This window comes from Nomascus leucogenys, chromosome 16 (assembly GCF_006542625.1).
Source record: "Nomascus leucogenys isolate Asia chromosome 16, Asia_NLE_v1, whole genome shotgun sequence".
NCBI classification, from domain to species: domain Eukaryota; kingdom Metazoa; phylum Chordata; class Mammalia; order Primates; family Hylobatidae; genus Nomascus; species Nomascus leucogenys.
The window spans coordinates 55,138,431-55,157,109 of record NC_044396.1 but is presented as its reverse complement, the minus strand read 5'-3'; the positions used below and the strand labels follow the sequence as shown (position 1 = coordinate 55,157,109).

Sequence of the window (18,679 nt, the reverse complement as noted above, 5' to 3'; positions counted from 1 at the left end):
TGGAATGACTTAAATTGTTTTTACTTTTTTGCTATTATAAACAATTCTGCTGTGAACAATGTGTACATGTCTCTCTATCTGTGAAAGATTTTCTCTGGGATAGATAAAAGTAAAATAGCTGAATTACAGGATATGTCCTCAAAGATGGAGGCGACATGTCTTTCCATGCTCCTATGCAGTGTGACTTTGCCACTCCTTCCATCAAAAGGTGGAGCTGGCCTTGTGACTTGGTTTGACCAACAAAACGCATGGAAGCCACATTATGCGAGTTCAGGGCTCAGACCTCAAGAGGCCTTGCATCTTGGACCACTGCCCTCAGACTACCACATAAGGAAGCCAGTCTAGCCTATTGCAAGTGATAAGGCCACATGTAGAGAACCAACAACCAGCATGAACCACCAGACATGTGACTGAGGCCATTCTGAGCCCTCCAGCCCAGCCAGTCTCCCAGCTGAATGCAGCTGCATCAATGAGTCCAGGCAAAACAAGCAGAGGGACTACCCCAGCAACTCACAAAATTAGGAGAAATAAGAAATCACTGTTTTAAGCCACTAAGTTTGGGGTAGTTTGTTGTGCAGCATGAGACAACTGACACAAACCACTGCCAACTCTTTTGGGTATTGCCAAATTGTTCTCCAAGGCCCCTACCAACTTAAGTTCCTGCCAGCAGAGTAAGAGTTTCTATTTCCACAACTGAAAAACACATAATAGTATATATTGTTCAGAGTTATATATACTTACAGAAAATACTAAAATATGCATAGGAGAAAGGAGCTTTAGTTTTGTATGTAAGATTTCATTTAAAAAATCAGGCAAATAGAGCAAGATGTTAATACTTGCTAAATCTGCATGGATGACATTAATTGGCAATATTTAACATTTTTCTGTATATCTGAAATACTTCAAAACTAAATATTTTTAAAATTTTTACAAGAATGTATTTAATTTACAAGTTAAAATATAACATTGTATGGCATATTTATTAAAAATAAAATTTTAGTGAACTTTAAAATGGATATTCAGAGAACAATCTAGATACCAAATTAATCCTCAAAGTACAACCTTTTTGTTTTACACCTAGTAGAAATGCTTACTAGTCTGTTTATATCTTCTTATGACCAAGTATAATACATTGCAGACAATGCTTTTAGAGTTTGGGATTTATTTAAAAGTATTTTTGGATCCTGAGGCAGGAGGATCACTTGAGCTCTGGAGTTCAAGATCAGCCTGGTCAACATAGCGAGACCCTGTCTCTATTCTTTTTAATTATTTTTATTTTTAAAAAATAAATTTAAAAAAGTATTTGGGGGGTCAATATGTTCAACAAGCTAACTGCATAATGTTGCAAGTGCGGGAGCTCAGGCTACACCTGTACTAACTCCAGAACTTATCTCAAGAAGTTGCTTTTAAAAATAAATCCCTGCTGAAATCTTGTGGACCTATCTCCTGCCTTCTTGTCATCCTGTCTCTGTTCTTTGCAACACCTGGATCACATCACCACCTATCGCTGGTTTCTTCCAGTTAATACTCTTGCACTTAGCAAATCTAGCTTTTTTAGCACAAACTATCTTGAACTTTAACATTTTCAGTTATTAGAAAATCTAGTAGCATCTTTAAATCTCTTTTAGTAATCCAGATCTTCTAAGTGATCGTGGTTTCTGGAAAATTGAGATTTTATTATAATAATTTTATGCAAGTGGTTTTCTGTTAGTATATCAAATGATACATTTTTATACCTCCTCTCCCCCAAAAATGGCAGGTAATAAAATCAACTGTTAAATTCTTCCTGATGATAGTGCTAAATTATCTAAACTGCAGCTTCCTCAAAGATTGTAATAATATGAGCTATTACAGTAGATGTCACTATCATACTACTTAGAGTTCCAGAAAATCTTTTCTTCTAACAGGCTTCCAAAGGATTTCAAGGAATAGGAAAGAGGACCCCATTTCTCATCTATAAATAATACCTGCCCTATCTACTTCACTGAGCTTTTATTAGGATCAAAGGAAATAATGTCATCATAAATTCTGATCAAAACTATAGTCTAAAAATATTATAGAAGTTCTCTAATTTAGCTTTAAAAAATTTATTTTTTGTAGAGATGGAGTCTTGATATGTTGTTCAGGTTGGTCTCAAACTCCCAGCCTCAAGCAATCCTCCTGCCTTAGCCTCCCAAAGTGTTGAGATTACAAGTGTGAGCCACTGTGCTCATAATTCTAGCTTTTAACTGAGACCTCCCTAGAGCCTAGGTGTTGGAAGATGAGGAGGAAAGGAAGGAAAAGGTGCCTTCTAAGTCTGATGTTGTGCTTTTCACTTCTCATACATCATTTTATTCCATTCTCACTACAACCCATGAGATAGGCAGTAATACACAGAAAGGTTAGTAGTTTACCCAAGGTTGCACGACTGGCAGATGGGGTTCAAATTTAGTTGTGTTTGACTCTAAAGGCCATGTTCTCTCTATTGTGTCACACTAAGAGAAAAGAATATTCTGTGCTCTGGTACAGCTGGGCTCTCCTATTTGAAGAGAAATCCACATGTAAGCTTCAACACCTTCACCCTACATTTGGTTCCAGGCTCAGAGCACCGTTCGTCCAGTGAATTCTGATAAAAGGATCCAAGCTTCCTTTCCTTGTTCCCTTCATCCAGGATCATCGCAATTTCTAAAGCAGCATCACCCAGCATCCAAAACCATCCTACCTTCTAGAAGGAACAACGATTCCTCCAAACGAAAGGACACACACACAAAATTTGAGACTCAAAGTACATTTTGAGACTAGAGATCAGATACTAGAGATTCGATGGACCTGCCAGATCATGACGGAAGGAACACAAACTTTGGAGTCCTGCAACAGTTAAAACTCTGACTCTACCCCATTACTAGTTTCCTCATCTGTAAAGTGGGAATACAACACATCTCTTCACCCAGCTGTTGGAAAGTATGAATAAAATAATGTACCTAGACCTTCCCCTTTCCATGCGGCCGCCCTTCCTGGGGTTGACTGTATTAGCTGCTGCCCCACCCCATCCTACCTCCCAAGACTCTCCCCCATATCCCAGATGAGAAATATCCTTTGCTTACTTATACTTTATAAATGCCCCTACTACGCACTCATCATATTCTCCCTCATTTTTATAACATATTTTCCTCTCCACCTTACTGAGAAATCCTGAAGAGCTAGAATCATATCTTCTTCTCTGTGAAACCCTGAGAGCCGGAATACACTAAATTCCTGGCAATAGCAGGGACTTAATAAATGCCTGTTGAATTAATAAATAAAATTCAAATTCAAATATAACAATGATGGAACCAATCAAAAAGTCTGATTTAGAGATAAAACAAAGGCAAAAAAAAACAACATGTTTTTAAAAAGTGTTTTTTAGTCTTCCAGAAAACACTTTACAGTAAAAATTAAAAATTGGTAGAGTTGCAGGTTCCTAAGTAAGCCTTTGTCTTTTATGTCAAGGGTGAATAAAGTCAAAAATATAAAAAAGAGGGTTTGATAAAGAACTTATCTGTACTTCAGGGAAAGCCATGGCCTCAGTTCTTCTACCCCTCGTCAAAGCAAACTAACTCTAAGTAAAGAGCCTAACAGGAAAGACAAGCTACTTAAGTACCTAAGGAGGAATGTAACAATTTCCTATGACAGTAACATCATCAGTATTTTGCAAAATCTGTTTTTTCCATTTTTAAACAATGTCCACTCTCAACTTGTCACTTACACAATTCAGGTAAAAAAATTTCTCCTTGAGGTCAGGCACAGTGGCTCACGCCTGTAATCCCAGCACGCTGGGAGGATGAGGCAGGCAGATCACCTGAGATCAAGAGTTCAAGACCTGCCTGCCCAACATGACAAAACCATGTCTTTACTAAAAATCCAAAAAATTAGCCAGGCACGGTGGCATGCGCCTGTAATCCCAGCTACTCGGGAGGCTGAGGCTAGAGAATCACTTGAACGCTGGAGGCAGAGGTTGCAGTGAGCCAAGATGGAGCCACTGCATCCCAGCCTGGGTGACAGACCAAGACTTCATCTCAAAAAAAAAAGGAAAAAAAAAAAATTATCCTTGAAATTTAAGAACAATTTAAGTTTAGTTTCAAACAAAATTTATCTTTGCAGATAAATATGTATGTCTTTACTCATCAGAAAATGGAATCCATGTTGCTAAACATATTTCCCTTTTTCTCTCAGCTGCAAGGAAACAAGGAAACAAATTGTCAAAATTGTTGGCCATTTGTTATCAACTCGCCAAGAACCTGACACCACCTTCTTCACTGCTTGTTTTTACTCATAATTATTTCCCTTTATTTTATCTTGAATACGAAGGAAGTCAGGCCTAAATGTAGCAAATCGTATGCTAAACAGAGGAGATGATGATCAAAAAGGCACCCTGATTAAATGGTAGTTTCTCAAGGCTCTGATCCAGGTCTATGTCCGTCTTCTCTTTCTCTGTGTGTGTGTGTGTGTGTGTGTGTGTGTGTATGTGAGAATGTGTGTGTATAGCACCTTTCTTGATGACGATCTCTACACTTCAGGCAATTCTAGTTTAGATGCTGGACACTTTCTGAAATGTATGTCTCCAGCCCAGGGCCCTCTGCAGCATCTACAGTTGTACTCAACCAGTATCCACATCTGACTACAAGACATTTTCCACCTGAATGTCTCAAAAGCAGCTAAAACCCAATGCTTCTAGTCAAACTTATCATCTCTTCCCCAATATGTAGTCCTACTCCAGTGTTCCCTGAGTTAGTATAGATATACCCCTGCAGTATTAGACAATTAGAACTGTCAAATGTTCATAGCAGCCAACACTTACTGGGCACTTCCTATCTACTAGCACCAGTCAAAACACTTCACGTGTATTAACTCACTTAGTAGTTAGAGAAACCCCATTAGAGGGGTAGTAGTTACAAAGAAACTGGGGCACATAAAGCATCTTATATATTATACAAGGTATATTATATAGTATGTGTCTCGTCATATATCATATGACAGCATATATTATATGCTAAGGATGAATGTATTATATGCTCTCATAGCACCTTCTTTGCAGTATTTCTCTGGGGGTGAGGGAGCACTTTTTACTAGTATCTGTCTTTCAAATAAACTGCCCAGGAGGGTAAGTGGAAATCATGATAGTTTTTGCTCACCACTTTATCCTCAGTACCTGGCACAGAGACCAGCATGGTAGAATCTCAGAAGATATTTGCTGAATATTCTTCAACAAAAACTACTGTGAGGATTAAATGAGATAACATCAAGCACCTGGATTATAGTTGGTTAGCTTCCCTCACTTCCCCTGTTTTTTCTATAAAATCAACTTTATTAAAATATAATTTATATAGAATTAAATGCACCCATTATAAGAGTTTGATGAGTTTTTGACAAATGTATATGCCTGTGTGAGCACTGTCAAAACCAAGATTAAGGACACTTCTATCATCCCCAAACCTTCCCTCACACTCAGTCCAGTCAATCCCTACCTCACTGCCAGCCCTGGGCAAATGTTGGTCTGCTTTCTGTCACTATAGATTAGTTTTGCCTGATCTAGAATTTCCTTGTAAATGGAAGCAGGCACTAGATACTCTTTTGTACCTGGCTTTTGCTCAGCAAGTCTTTGATATCTGTCCATGTTGTATGTATTAGTAGTTCAATCTGTTTTATTACTTAGTATTCTACCACATACATCTACTATAGTCTGTTCATACATTCACTAGTTGATGAACATTTAGATTGTTACTACTGGTTTGGGACCACTAAGAATACAGATTCTATGAACATTCCTCTACAAAGCTTTTTGTGAAGATATATTTTTCTCTGGGATAAAAAATTCTAAAAGTAGAATTTCTAAGTTGAATGATCAATGTATATTTAACTTTATAAGAAATTGGCCAGGTGTGGTGGCTCACACCTGTAATCCCAACACTTTGGGAGGCTGAGGCAGGTGGATCACTTGAGGCCAGGAGTTCGAAACCAGTCTAGCCAACACGCTGAAACCCCATCTCTACTAAAATTACAAAAATTAGCCAGGTGTGGTGGTGCAGGCCTGTAATCTCAGCTACATATGAGGCTGAGGCACAAGAATTGCTTGAACCCAAAAGGTGGAGGTTGCAGTGAGCCATGCCACTGCACTCCAGCCTGGGCAGCAGAGTGAGGAAAGAAAGAAAGAAAAGAAAAAGAAAAAGAAAAAAAGGAAGGGGAGGGGAGGGGAGACTGCTAAACTGTTTTCCAAAGCAGATATATAACATTTTATACTCCCATTAGCAAGGTATTCAGGCTCCGGATGCTCCACCAACACTTAGTGTTCTTGGTCTTTTCATTTTTAGCCATTCCAGTGGGTTGCAGGGTTATGTTGCATTTCCATGATGCATTTCTATGTGGACTAATGAATTCAGGAGCTCTTCATGTTATTTTCCATTTGTATATTTTCTATTCAAGTCTTTTGCCCAGTTTTTAAAAAACTGGATTCACTTACTGAGTTGCACAAAATTTTTATATGATCTTGACACAATTTCCTTGTGAAATATATATATTTACATATTTTCTCTCAGTCTGTGGCTTGACTTAATGATGCTTTTGAATAGAAGTTTGCAATTCTGCCAATGTCCGATTTATCAGTTTTTTTTTTGTTTTTTTTTTTTTTACAATATATGCTTTCTGTAGCGTGTGAAAAATCTGCCTATCCCAAGGTCACAAGTATTTACTCTGCTTGGAGTTTGTTGAGTTTCTTGGATCCATTCACAGTTTTCATCAAATTTGAAATGTTTTCAGTCATTATTTTTCCTCAGTTTTTTTGCCTTCACTTCCTTCTTTTGAAACAAGATCACATGTATGTTAAACCACTTGATACTGCTCCACAGGTCACTGAGCTTTCATTCATTTTTCTCAGTTGTTTTTCTTACTGTGGCTTACTTTGGATAGTGATATAGTTTGGATGTCTATCCTCCCCAGATCTCATGTTGAATAAACCCCAATGCTGGAGCTGGGGCCTGGTGGGAGGTGTCTGGGTCATGGGGCAGATCCCTCATAAATGGCTTGGTGCCCTCCCTGTAGTAATGTTACCTTGAAATCTGATTGTTAAAAAGAGAATGCCCTCCCCATAGTAAGAAGTTATTATGAGATCTGACTGTTACCTTCCCCCTGACTCTTGCTCCTTCTCTCACCATGTGACACTCCTGCTCCCCTTCCCCTCTGCCATGACTCAAGAGCTTCCTGAAGCCTCATGAGAAGCTGAGATCTGGATGCCATGCTTGCACAGCCTACAGAACTGTGAGCCAAAAAAACCTCTTTTCTTTATAAATTATCCAGTCTCACAGACTCCTTTATGGCAACAAATAAGACTAACACAGTCTCTTGCTGTATCTTCTAGTTTGCTGACCTTTTCTTTGGAGTATCTAATCTGTTACTCTTCTCACCAGTGAATATTTCACTTCTTATGTATTTTTTTGCTTTAAGTTCCATTTTTAAAATATCTTCCATTTCTTTCCTCATTATGTTCATGTTTTCTGTTAAAACACTGAGCATATTTGTAAAAATTTTGTACTGTTTATCACTGGACTTTGCTGTCTTCCTTTTAAGAGTGTTGTACTTTGTTCTGGTGGGCAGGTAAGTTAGGGGAGGATCAGCTTGATCCACCCAAGGCTTGTTTTCAAACATTGTTAGGATAGATCTAAGGCCTTACTCTAGGGCTAACTTAGTCTCTGATACCAAGATCTAACCTTTTGGGGATTCTATTGAACGTCCCAGGTATTCAATAAGGTCTCTCTCCCATATCTGGTCAGAATTCAAATGCCTCCCAGCACCATAAGCTCTGGCAATTCTTCAGTTTAAAGCTCTCTGGTCATTCTTTGTTAGAGCTCCTGCAGAGACCCCTCTATAAGTTTCTGGTGTTTATTTCTCTGCCTAGCTCCCTCTCTCTGTCAATCCCACCTGCAAATTCCAGCCAGATAAACCTTCCCCAAGTCCAGTCTCCTTGACTCAGCAAGACCAAGATGCTCTACACACGTGTTCCCTTCCTAAAACACGGTGCAGAAAGAGTCTACAGGAAAAAGCAGGAGGAATTACACAGCTCATTTCCTTTCACTCTGCTCCCATACTGCCTGTTGTCCAATGTCTGGAAGCAGTTTTTTAATATATCTTGTCCAGATTTGTAATTGTTTATGGTGGAAATGCAAATATGGTACCAGTTACTCCATCGCAGACAAAAACTGAAGTCTCATCTAGTTTTGTTGTATGTATTATTCACGAGTGTTCGGTTTTTCTAACTGTTCGGTTTGTTTCTATGCAGGAATTCAGCCACAACCTCACAGCCTCTCTCAGCCCCATGATTTAACATTTAACAGAAAACAGGACTGACAACAATAAATGCCAAAAATTTACCAAATCTAGGCTAAAAGACTGGAGTACTACTGTGTTTGTGAAAAATGGAACACAACAACACAACATGTATTGCTTTTGTACTAACAAGGAAAATGTTCATTTTTGTTTAAAAAAAAAAACAGCTGCAGCTTGAATAAATGTCTCCAACATTCACTTATGTGCCATTTATTTGCAAATGTATGGCATGCTATCTTGATGGGTAAAACATGAATTTATTTAAAAGCATTAATAGGCTAGGTGCAGTGGCTCACACCTTTAATCCCAGCACTTTGGGAGGCCAAGACAGGCGGATCACTTGAGCTCAGGAGTTCGAGACCAGCCACGGCCAACATAGTAAAACCCTGTCTCTACTAAAAATACAAAAATTAGCTGGGCATGGTGGCGCATGCCTTTAGTCCCAGCTACTCATGAAGCTGAGGTGGGAGAATCACTTGAACCCGGGAGGTGGAGGTTGCAGTGAGCCGAGATTGTGCCACTGCACTCCAGCCTGGGTGACAAAGCAAGACTCCATCTCAAAAAAAATTTTTTTTAATAAAATAAAGCATGAATACAGCTATAACAATTTGTCATCATTAATAAAATATCTAAAATATATCTTAGATACACTGCATCATCTATTTCTAAAATAATCTAAAATAATTACACATCATATGGGAGCCCAAGAAAATTCTGCAGATGAGAAACAACAGATGGGCTGGGCGCAGTGGCTCATGCCCGTAATCCCAACACTTTGGGAGGCTGAGGCGGGTGGATCTCCTGAGGTCAGGAATTCAAGACCAGCCTGGGCAACAGGGTGAAACCCCATCTCTACTAAATACAAAAATTAGCCAGATGTGGTGGCACGCATCTGTAATCTCAGCTACTTGGGAGGCTGAGGCAAGAGAATCGCTTGAACCCAGGAGGCGGAGGCTGCAGTGAGCCAAGATCACACCTCTCGCTCCAGCCTGGGTGAGAGAGAGAGACTCTTGAAAAAAAAAAAAAAAGAGAGAGAGAAAGGAAGGAAGGAAGGAAGGAAGGAAGGAAGGAAGGAAGGACAAAAGATGGGCAATTTATGGAACACAATTTGGCAATATTTATCAAAACCCACAAAATGCGCATATCCTTTGGCCTAGCTATGCCAATCTTAAGAAAGAAAATAAGGATATGCATAGGTATAAACATTAAATTATAAAAAAAAAAACTGTTAACAATTACCTCTTGGGAGTGATTATGAATGTTTGTTTTCATCCTTTCTGTATATGTTTCCTAATTTTTTAATAATAAATTATTACATGTAAACACAAACAAAAAAACGCCCCACCACATCCTTATTAGGGCAATATCCTCATATTTGAAAACACTGAACAGTTTAGAGACCATTAAATGACATCATAACAAAGAGCCCTGGAGTTCATACAAAAGAGAAGGGCAAAGCTGGTTAATTGTAGCTACGTCTGAAGATGTGATCAAAGTTGGTAAACGGCCCTTTTACCTCACTGGGAATCACAGTCAAAGAAAACTCAAATGTCAGTTTCAGGAAGCACAATGTAATCGCCAGAGCACTGCACTGAGGATATGAAGACTTGGAATCTAATCCCAGTTCTGCATATAATTGTCTGCATAAATGTCTTCACTTGTAAAATGAGAGGATTGGATTACAATATCCAGGATCCTCTTCTGCTCCCAAACTCATTACCTGAACCTATACTAGGTGAGGCCCAGGATTCTTTTTTCCTATTTTAAGTCCCTCAGGTAATTCACCCAAATTTCAGAACCATTGTAACAAGACAGGCATTTCTATGATTATACAGTATATTTAATGTTACAAGAAATGGCAATACTCTTGAAGGCTATGGACAGAAGGCTGAGCAACTCACCAAAACATACACCCCTAGTCCTGCTTCTTTCTTGGAAACAAAACTCAAATCTGCCAATCTTCACTGTCATCACTACTAGCGTCCCTGTCTGAGTTTTTCTGCCTTATCCTCGCATTCTTCCTGAGCTCTCTTTATCCATCTTGACCTCAGGCCTCCTTCTCTTTCCTACCCTGCCTTTGATCGTTTCACACAAAACAAATTTCTCTCTTCCAGTTTAAGCCAACCCAAGCCTCCCTTAACAAAATGATTTTCCCAACTAAGTCCATCCATGCACCAAACTATAATCCCACTACTTCTCCCACATGTCTACTTACACTCATGTCATTAACAGCATTAGACATCTATTTTATGTTTTGTCACACGTCTCATCTGACTTTAACTGTTCTCAATTTAAGCTCTTATTCATCTCACAAAATTTTGGGTGCTTAAGTTCCCAAAACTGTAATAGACTCTGAGAAACAAAACAAATAAAATGTAGACCCTGTCCTCATGGAGCTTACAATTGGGGGTGGGAGAGGGTGGCAGGTCTTATAAGTAGGCAGGTCTGTGTGTGTGCAGGGATGGTGGAAGACTTCATGTAGATGTTAAGACAGAAAAAAACACTGAAGAATACAGGGAGGCACAAGGGAAATACTAGTCAATTCTGTAGGCACTTCTATTTTGTCTGACTGCAATGTGTGCTGCTTAAAAAAAAAAAAGTAACAATTATTTTTCAACATGGAAGGGAAAAAAGTGTGAGGAAAGGGAAAAAAAAAACCTGGATCCAAAGCTCTGGAACTGTTAATTTTATTTACTTTATCTCCCACTTCTGAGAGTTTGAAGGCTATGGATTATTTTCCTACCACAATTGATTTGCATATAAACACAATAAAACAATAACTATTACAACATAGAAGGTGGGTGGGGGGGGGTGCTTATAAGCCTGAACAAGACATCTGCTGGCACTGCTTCTGTAAGTGGAAGGTATGGGATTGACCCAAGATAGGGGCAACCACAGAAAACAGTACCGCACTCCACTAAGTGCTCCGACACTTAACCAAACCGTGGTCTCTGAAATGCAATCACCTTTCACAGTAAATTAAATTTCACAATAAATTAAGCCTAGAAGGTGGTCTCCATGCAGAACAACTTCCTTTTCAGTACTTGAAAATACCGTTTACTAAAGCAGCTTATTTTAAGAAGCACAAGAAGGCATACCTCAGCTATCAGTGAAATATCACATAGCCTTCCAAGTGTGCACATCAACTTTTAACAGAATTGATCTGTGCGAAACATTTACCACAATCCACTCAGTTGAAAAGTTGCCACATCCTACCCTAGAAATCACTAACACTATACATATAAAAAGTAAAAATAACTGCTTCCTCTTTGAATGTAAAAATTCTATCCTTCAAAACAGAAGCATCTTAATTGGGATTGTGGGAGGGGCTTGCTCATAATACAACTTGTTTAAACATTTTCAGTAACTAAAAGGGGGATTTTACCTTTCAAGGAATACGTCCATGATTCATACGAAATGAGATTTTAAAATTGTCAGAAAATATGCCTTTTTATTTTTTTTTGAGATGGAGTCTCACTCTGTTGCCCAGGCTGGAGTGATCTCAGCTCACTGCAACTTCTGCCTCTTGAGTTTAAGCGATTCTTCTGCCTCAGCCTCCTGAGTAGCCGAGATTACAGGCACGAGCCACCACGCCCAGCTATTTTTTGTATTTTCAGTAGAGATGGGGTTTCACCATGTTGGCCAGGCTGGTCTTGAACTCCTGACCTCAAGTGATCCGCCCGCCCTTTGCCTCCGCCTCCCAAAGTACTGGGATTACAGGCATGAGTCACCACGCCTGGCCTCGCCTTTCTTAAATAAATCTTAAATATTCCATGTTTTGTTTTCAACAGAAACAATGCCTATAAATGCTCTAAAATCCTATTAAGACTACCATAATTTCTTGCCATAAATATACTTAAATATGAAAGGCAATTTAATCTTTATTAGACACATTTTATCAACTACAATTTTTTTATTCCACATTTGCCTAGAAAGCAATCTGTAAAAGCAAAGCCTTACTTTCACGCAGATGCCTATCATAAAAACCGGAAACACACTGTGACATTGTGGAGTGGGGGCTGGGGATGTTAATACAATGTTGGAAAATTTCTAGTAACTTCTGGTAAAGTTTCTAGTAACTTCTGGTAACAGCTGGTAAAGCTGCTGAATTGGCAGACATGCCCAGGAGGGCCCTGTCATACACCCATTACTGCAAGTAATCACCAAAACCTTCTCAGCTTCTAGAGACTCCTCCTCTGCACAGGCAACTCAGCAGTGACCCAGTGGGCAAATAATTCCTTCCATGCCAGGGGATTCCCTGAATCTACACTCATGGCTCCCAAAACATGACTTCCCTTTTCTTCAGGGCTGGCAATTTATAATAGTGACCGGACCACGGTACCACATTCTGCTAGAAGGTGCTGATATCTCCAATACAATGTATTTTGGCCTGAAATTCACCAACTTAAAGACTTTAAGATTAGTTTTCTCCAATTCATGACCCTAAGTAAGCTTGAGATTCTGTTTACTGGTAACAACAATCACTGAATATGTACCACATGTTGTGCCCAGTGATAAGCACTTGCATCTACTAAAGCAATTTTGTACTTAATTCCTTCAAAAGATATGTTATCACCACCCCCACTTGCAAATGAGGGAACAGCTGGTGAAATTAGTTGCCCAAAGACATTTAGTGACTACATTTTATTGGGATTGAGGGGACTCTATTTGAGTTATTCACGCAGTTTTACAAAAGACGAGTGCCTCAAAGAAATACTAGGATATAGTTTCAGTAATTTTATACTAAAGGAGTTACATTAAAACATCAAAAACTGGATTTTAAATTACTTGAATTCCATTATATGCAGTTTATTAAAATATTACTTTTAACCTCTGTATCCTCAACATCTTAATATTTGTCCAACAAATAAACAATGACACCACATACATGTTTTGCACCAAATAGTGCCTCTCTCCTCCAAGAGTCTGGAAATGTATGGGAGCATTTTGGGTTGTCCCAATGTGGAGATCGCTAATCAGCATTTAGTGGGTAGGGGCGAAACAGACCTCCAAACTGCCAAGAGCACCCACATAGAAACACTAAACTATGGGCTGATTCAAAAGGAAAACCTTTCATGGTAAAGTTAAACCACCTGTTAACACGCCTTAATTTACAACTTCTTATTCATTGATAGTCTGCTTAAAATACCTTAGAAGATACATTGATCCCTTTCTATAAAACATCACTTACCTAGCATTTTATTTTCAAATACACAAACATACTCACACAGACACACACACACACACATACACCCCACATTTTAGATATACAGTTAATACTCTTTTATCCCCTGATGTAACCAAAGCACTTCTCCTCCACTGCCTACCTGGCTCATTTTTTTAACTCAATAAATGCATAGTAAACAAAGCACCTCCCCTCCACTGCCTACCTGGCTTATTTTTTTAACTCAATAAACGCATAGTACATTTGCACATGGTATAATGTTAGAAGTAGATGTACTGCTGGAAAAAAAATTTGTTTCAGCATCAAGAATATAGTTTGAAATTTCTAGTTCCGAGAATCACTCACGTCAACAGGAAATTTTAGACCGCCTTGGTTCACTGCCTAAGCATCCCAAGGGCACTATGCTAATGTTTATACTATGTCTGTCTTTAAAAATTGATGAAAAATGGAAATCTAACATGAATTAATTTATAAATGATATATAATTCCACACCCAAAGAGTGAAAAAGATGTAACCTGTAGATAGATTTAAATATGTACAAGAGCAAAATTTTAAGCAGGAGGTACTCAGTCAAAACTGTAGTACTCCTAAGCAGAATCAAGTTCAAAAGAAGTCTTGCTGCTTAGGGACGGGTAAACTACATGGAGACCTTTGGCAAAGGTTTACTTTGGCATTCCAGTCGGCTAATGGTATTATCTCATGAGTTGTGGAAATAATCACAAAATCAGATTTTTGAAGCCCTGAAGTTTGTTTTTAGGTTGCAAAAACTAATGTACACGAGGCTCCTAAGACTAATATACCAAAAAAATAAAAATTAGTATTTTGTGCCAAGTTTTAAAAGCTGAATTACCCTATCTAGCTCTCAGCATTTAGTTAGATCCTGAGTACTGTTTCTTTAGATTTTATCTAGTTCCTACAAGGTATACCAAAAGAGAAAAAAGATCCAGGACTTCCGAGACAGAACCCTGAGGCTCAGTCTTCAGCATAATTTGAGACTCACTTGTTGCCAAAGAACTGTGATTGACAACCTGAGCACTTTCAGTTCACCTTATTGTTCACTATTTCCTCCAGATGAACTGTAAATTGAACAGCTCTACCCAAGATTATAGATAAGACATAGCCCACCATTGCCAATTCCTTTGAAGCTGTTCTACTAGAAAAAGTTCATCAAAAGTGCTGAATCTTCAGGGAGAAGTTTGCAAAAAAAACAAAAATGCTGAATCAAAGACTACTGTGCACTTCAAAAAACTCGCCCTTTTCTCTAGATGTGACTGTGGTTAGTACTGTGTAGGTAATCAGCAGGAATACATCAGCAGTCAGAAAACTGTGGCAGTGCCGGGCGCGGTGGCTCATGCCTGTAATCCCAGCTCTCAGGGAGGCAAGAGGCGGGAGGATAGCTTGAGCCCAGGAGTTCGAGACCTGCCTGGGCAATATAGCGAGACCCCATTCTCCCCCCCCAAAAAAAAAAAAAGAAAGAAAATTGTGGCAGTTACTCCGGACTCAGCCAAATCACTTTACCTGTTTCTCTAGCTCCAGGTTCCCATCTATACAATAAATAGCATTTTCATCCACTGTCTTTCAAAGAACTGTGAGAACAAAATAAATATGAAAGTGATCCCTCCCTGTAACTATATTTCAATAAAAGATATGCTGAAATAGACGACCTTACAAAAGGATAAATTTGAAAAGCCAAAACAAATTTTTGCAAAAGAGCCTCCGCTATGTACTTCAGGACTGCCTCGAGGGTAGTTACAACTACCCTGTGAAGGGTACAAATAGAATCGAATCATTCTTTCCCTTCCCCAAGTCCTGAACCCTCTAAAGGTGAGTACAGTTAAACATTCTGAAGTCCTCAGTGCAGAGAGAAGGTATCCTGTCTTCAAATCCTTCAGGGGATTACAACAATGTTCCCTTGAGCGGGTCTCCCCTCATTCACTTTTGCCACCCTCCACATTATTCCCCCCACCAAAAAAAAGCCACAACCTGTCTCAATCCACTGCCTGTAATCTTCATTGGCTTCCTTCTGTTTTTAGAATGAAAGCTCTGCTTGGCCTGATCCCAGCTTTCTCCACCTGCCTCTCTCCCTCCCCGTTTCAGCCAGGCTAGCCTTTCAAAAACGCTGAAAAGCTTTTTTCCTGTTCACATTTCAGGGCCTTGACATATGCTGTTGCTTCAGCCTGAAATGTTCCTTTTTCGTTTTTCAGAGACAGGGTCTAGCTCTGTTTCCCAGGAGGGAGTGCAGTGGCATGATCACAGCTCACTGCAGCCTCGAACTACTGGGCTCAAATGATCCTCTCGCCTCAGCCTCCCGAGCAGCTAAGACTACAGGCACACACCACCACTCCCAACTAGTTATTTTTTTATTTTTTGTAGAGACGGTGGTCTCACTATGTTGCCCAGGCTGGTCCTGAACTCCTGGCCTCAGGCAATCCTCCCACCTCACCCTCCCAAAACGTTGAGATTATAGTCATGAGCCACCCTGTCAGGCCTCGAATGTTCTTTTCACTCACACCTTCACATTCCCTTTTCAGTCTCTTTTCAGATCTCAGGTCAAAAGTCACATCCTCTCAGAGGGAGAGGGTATGAAGAAAATAAATAAAATTTTTTTAATTTTTAAAAAGTCATATTCTTAGCAATGCCTTTTAAAAATCTTTCATAATACACATGCCCCTAGTACACTCTTTCATACCACTGTTATTCCTTCAAAGCACATTTCACGCTTGTTTGATTTTTAAAATCCATCCCCTCTGCTTGCCTGTAAGCTCTATAAAGACAATTTTCTAAACCCTACCATCAGCACTGTACCTGCATATAGCATGTATTCAATACACATTATTTGCACGAATAAGTAAACGACTACCATTCAAAAGTCCTCGTTACCTGACTCCCAACTTTCTTTCCCACTCCTCCACAGTGCAAATCCACTATAAAAGCTAGACTTCTTACTTCCCCAGAAGCATTCCCTACCCCCATCTTCAGGCTTTCAAATCCTGTGGCTTTCCCTGCCTGTAAAATTATCCCCATTTCTCTCAACCTGTTCAAATCCTAAGGGCTTGCCAAGACTCGTTTTCTTTCCTCCAGAATATTTTCCCATAGTGCCAGTTTACACATGTGTCGTTGCTCCACACTTTCAAAGCACTTCGCATTCTCTTTTTGGTAATTATATATAAACTGCATCGTATTTTAACGTGTCCTGTGTGTGACTTTTCTCTCCAACATTAGTGCGAACTCCTAAGGATAGACTGTTCACACCCCACCGTTCCATTCCCAGAGCGGTGCTTGGTACTGGGCTCTCACTGAAGCATGTGATTTTTTCCCTAACATACCAGAATTTTCCTCTGAAAAGAATACTACCTTCCCCCTTACTCCTGTTTCTCAAGTGATTCCATATGCCTTATGTGACTCTCACCAAGTTCTTTTCTAGGGGTTTGTTTTGTTTTTTTGCCTACCCTCCCCCATTCTACTAAAAAATAGTTGAGTTCTCTGGATTCCTGTTCTTTCCCATTCCTAGAGGGACCTTGTGTACTCTGTGAGGGTTCCTTGCCTGCAGTGAGGGGCTCCTAGGCCTTTAAACTGTCATCCCACCACCCCCGACCCCCCGACACCCGCGCCCCCCACACACACACCCAGTGAAGGCACTTGTGCTAGCTGTGACCTCACACACACCACTCCATAGCCTCACCTGGACCTCTCTGTCACTTCATCCCCCTCAATCAATCAGGCGGCGTGCATTCCTACCCAAGAAGGTCCCAGACCGCTGTATGTCTCCTTTCTGCCTGTCATTAACTACTAACGAGAGCTCTTTCTCTTTTTCCCTCCTTCTCTTCCTTGGAGACGGAACCTAGGCCCAAGACGGTGAATTGGCGCCGAGAAAGCAGACACAGCCACCCAGCCAGCTCCAGCTCCAACGCCACGGTCTCTGCCCCCGCACCCGCCCCCATCCCTCCCAGGCGGCGACCGCAGCGCAAGCTTCGGCCTGACCAGGACTCCCCATCCGGGGAGAGCCATCGCTCACTGACCCAGGAAGGTGTCAAACGAGGAAGTGGCAGCAGTAGCAGGTACGGAGGCAGGCAGCCTAGCGGACGCTATCGGCTCAGCGCTCCATCCCTTCCCGACCTAAGCTCCGACCTCACGGCTTCCTCTACCCGAGCGACCACAGAACAAGTCACGTGCCAGCTCAGCAGTCAGCTGACCGCGGCGCGCGCCGCTCCGCCTACGCCCGCCCCACTGCGCAGCCGCAGCCGCTGCCACTGCCGGGCCTTGGGAGACGGGCGGGACTAGGAGGCTACGGGGCGCCAAGGGGACCCCAGAGTCGGGGCTGATCGCTGTTGTTCCAGAGTGGGTGGGGTCTTCCGCTTCTTCCAGTGTTGCAGGTCGGGTTTGTCCACCACTTGTAAACGTCAGCGCCACTTCAGGTTTCTGCGGGTCAGAAATTGTCTCCAGCCCCCTACAAGGGCTTCTCCGCTTGGGGTTTTCTTCGTCAGCTGGGTTTTCTACGTAATATACTGGCTAGTAGTTCATTTCAGCAGATTCACATTTTCCTGAAGTCCACTTAGACTTAATTTCATAAATGGTCCATGGAGCATTTACTGTGCGCCAAGCACTGCGCTCGTTCTTAGGATTGCCTACTGGAGAGAATCACTGCTTGCCACGAAAGCGCCTCAAAAATAGTTGAAACCACATTAGATAGTGGGAAACCAAAGAAGGTTTTAGGACAGAGGCATAGACAGGGGAAAGCATGTCCTTTGGAGAAAAATAGGTAACAAGCTCCTCCCAGGAACCCTGCTTATTTCATTAGCTTGGGGAGATAGATAGTAATGTCCTAATTTAGAACACAGAGTTTTAGAAGCAGTAGAAATTTTGATATTTTCTAATTTAATCCTTTCAGATCTACAGATGAGGAAAGTGAGGGCACGGAGTTGTTTAGCACAAGGGAATAGATGCCAGGTGTTGAATCCAGGCTCTCCTACTTACTAGTTGTGTGACCTTACACCTCTGAATTTCAGCCTATTCACCTGCAAAGTGGTGGTAATAATACCTTACAGGGGTATTGTGAGGATTAAATGAAGCATGTGGTTAGCACAGTGCCTGGTACATAGGAAACAACCAGTAAATGGTCGTCATTATTACTATGTATTATAGGACCCAGGTTTTCTGAC

General features: G+C 40.6%; 1 protein-coding gene across 1 annotated transcript in view; it reads right to left on the bottom strand.

Moving 5' to 3' along the window:
• The window catches only part of ATP6V1C1 (ATPase H+ transporting V1 subunit C1), a 53,876-nt gene extending 36,128 nt beyond the window's left edge, over window positions 1–17,748 (bottom strand). The window contains exon 1 of the mRNA XM_003256081.4: window positions 17,540–17,748. The gene's annotated coding sequence lies outside the window, so the exon portion shown is untranslated. The remainder of the gene's footprint in view (window positions 1–17,539) is intronic.
• Window positions 17,749–18,679: the final 931 nt, after the last annotated feature.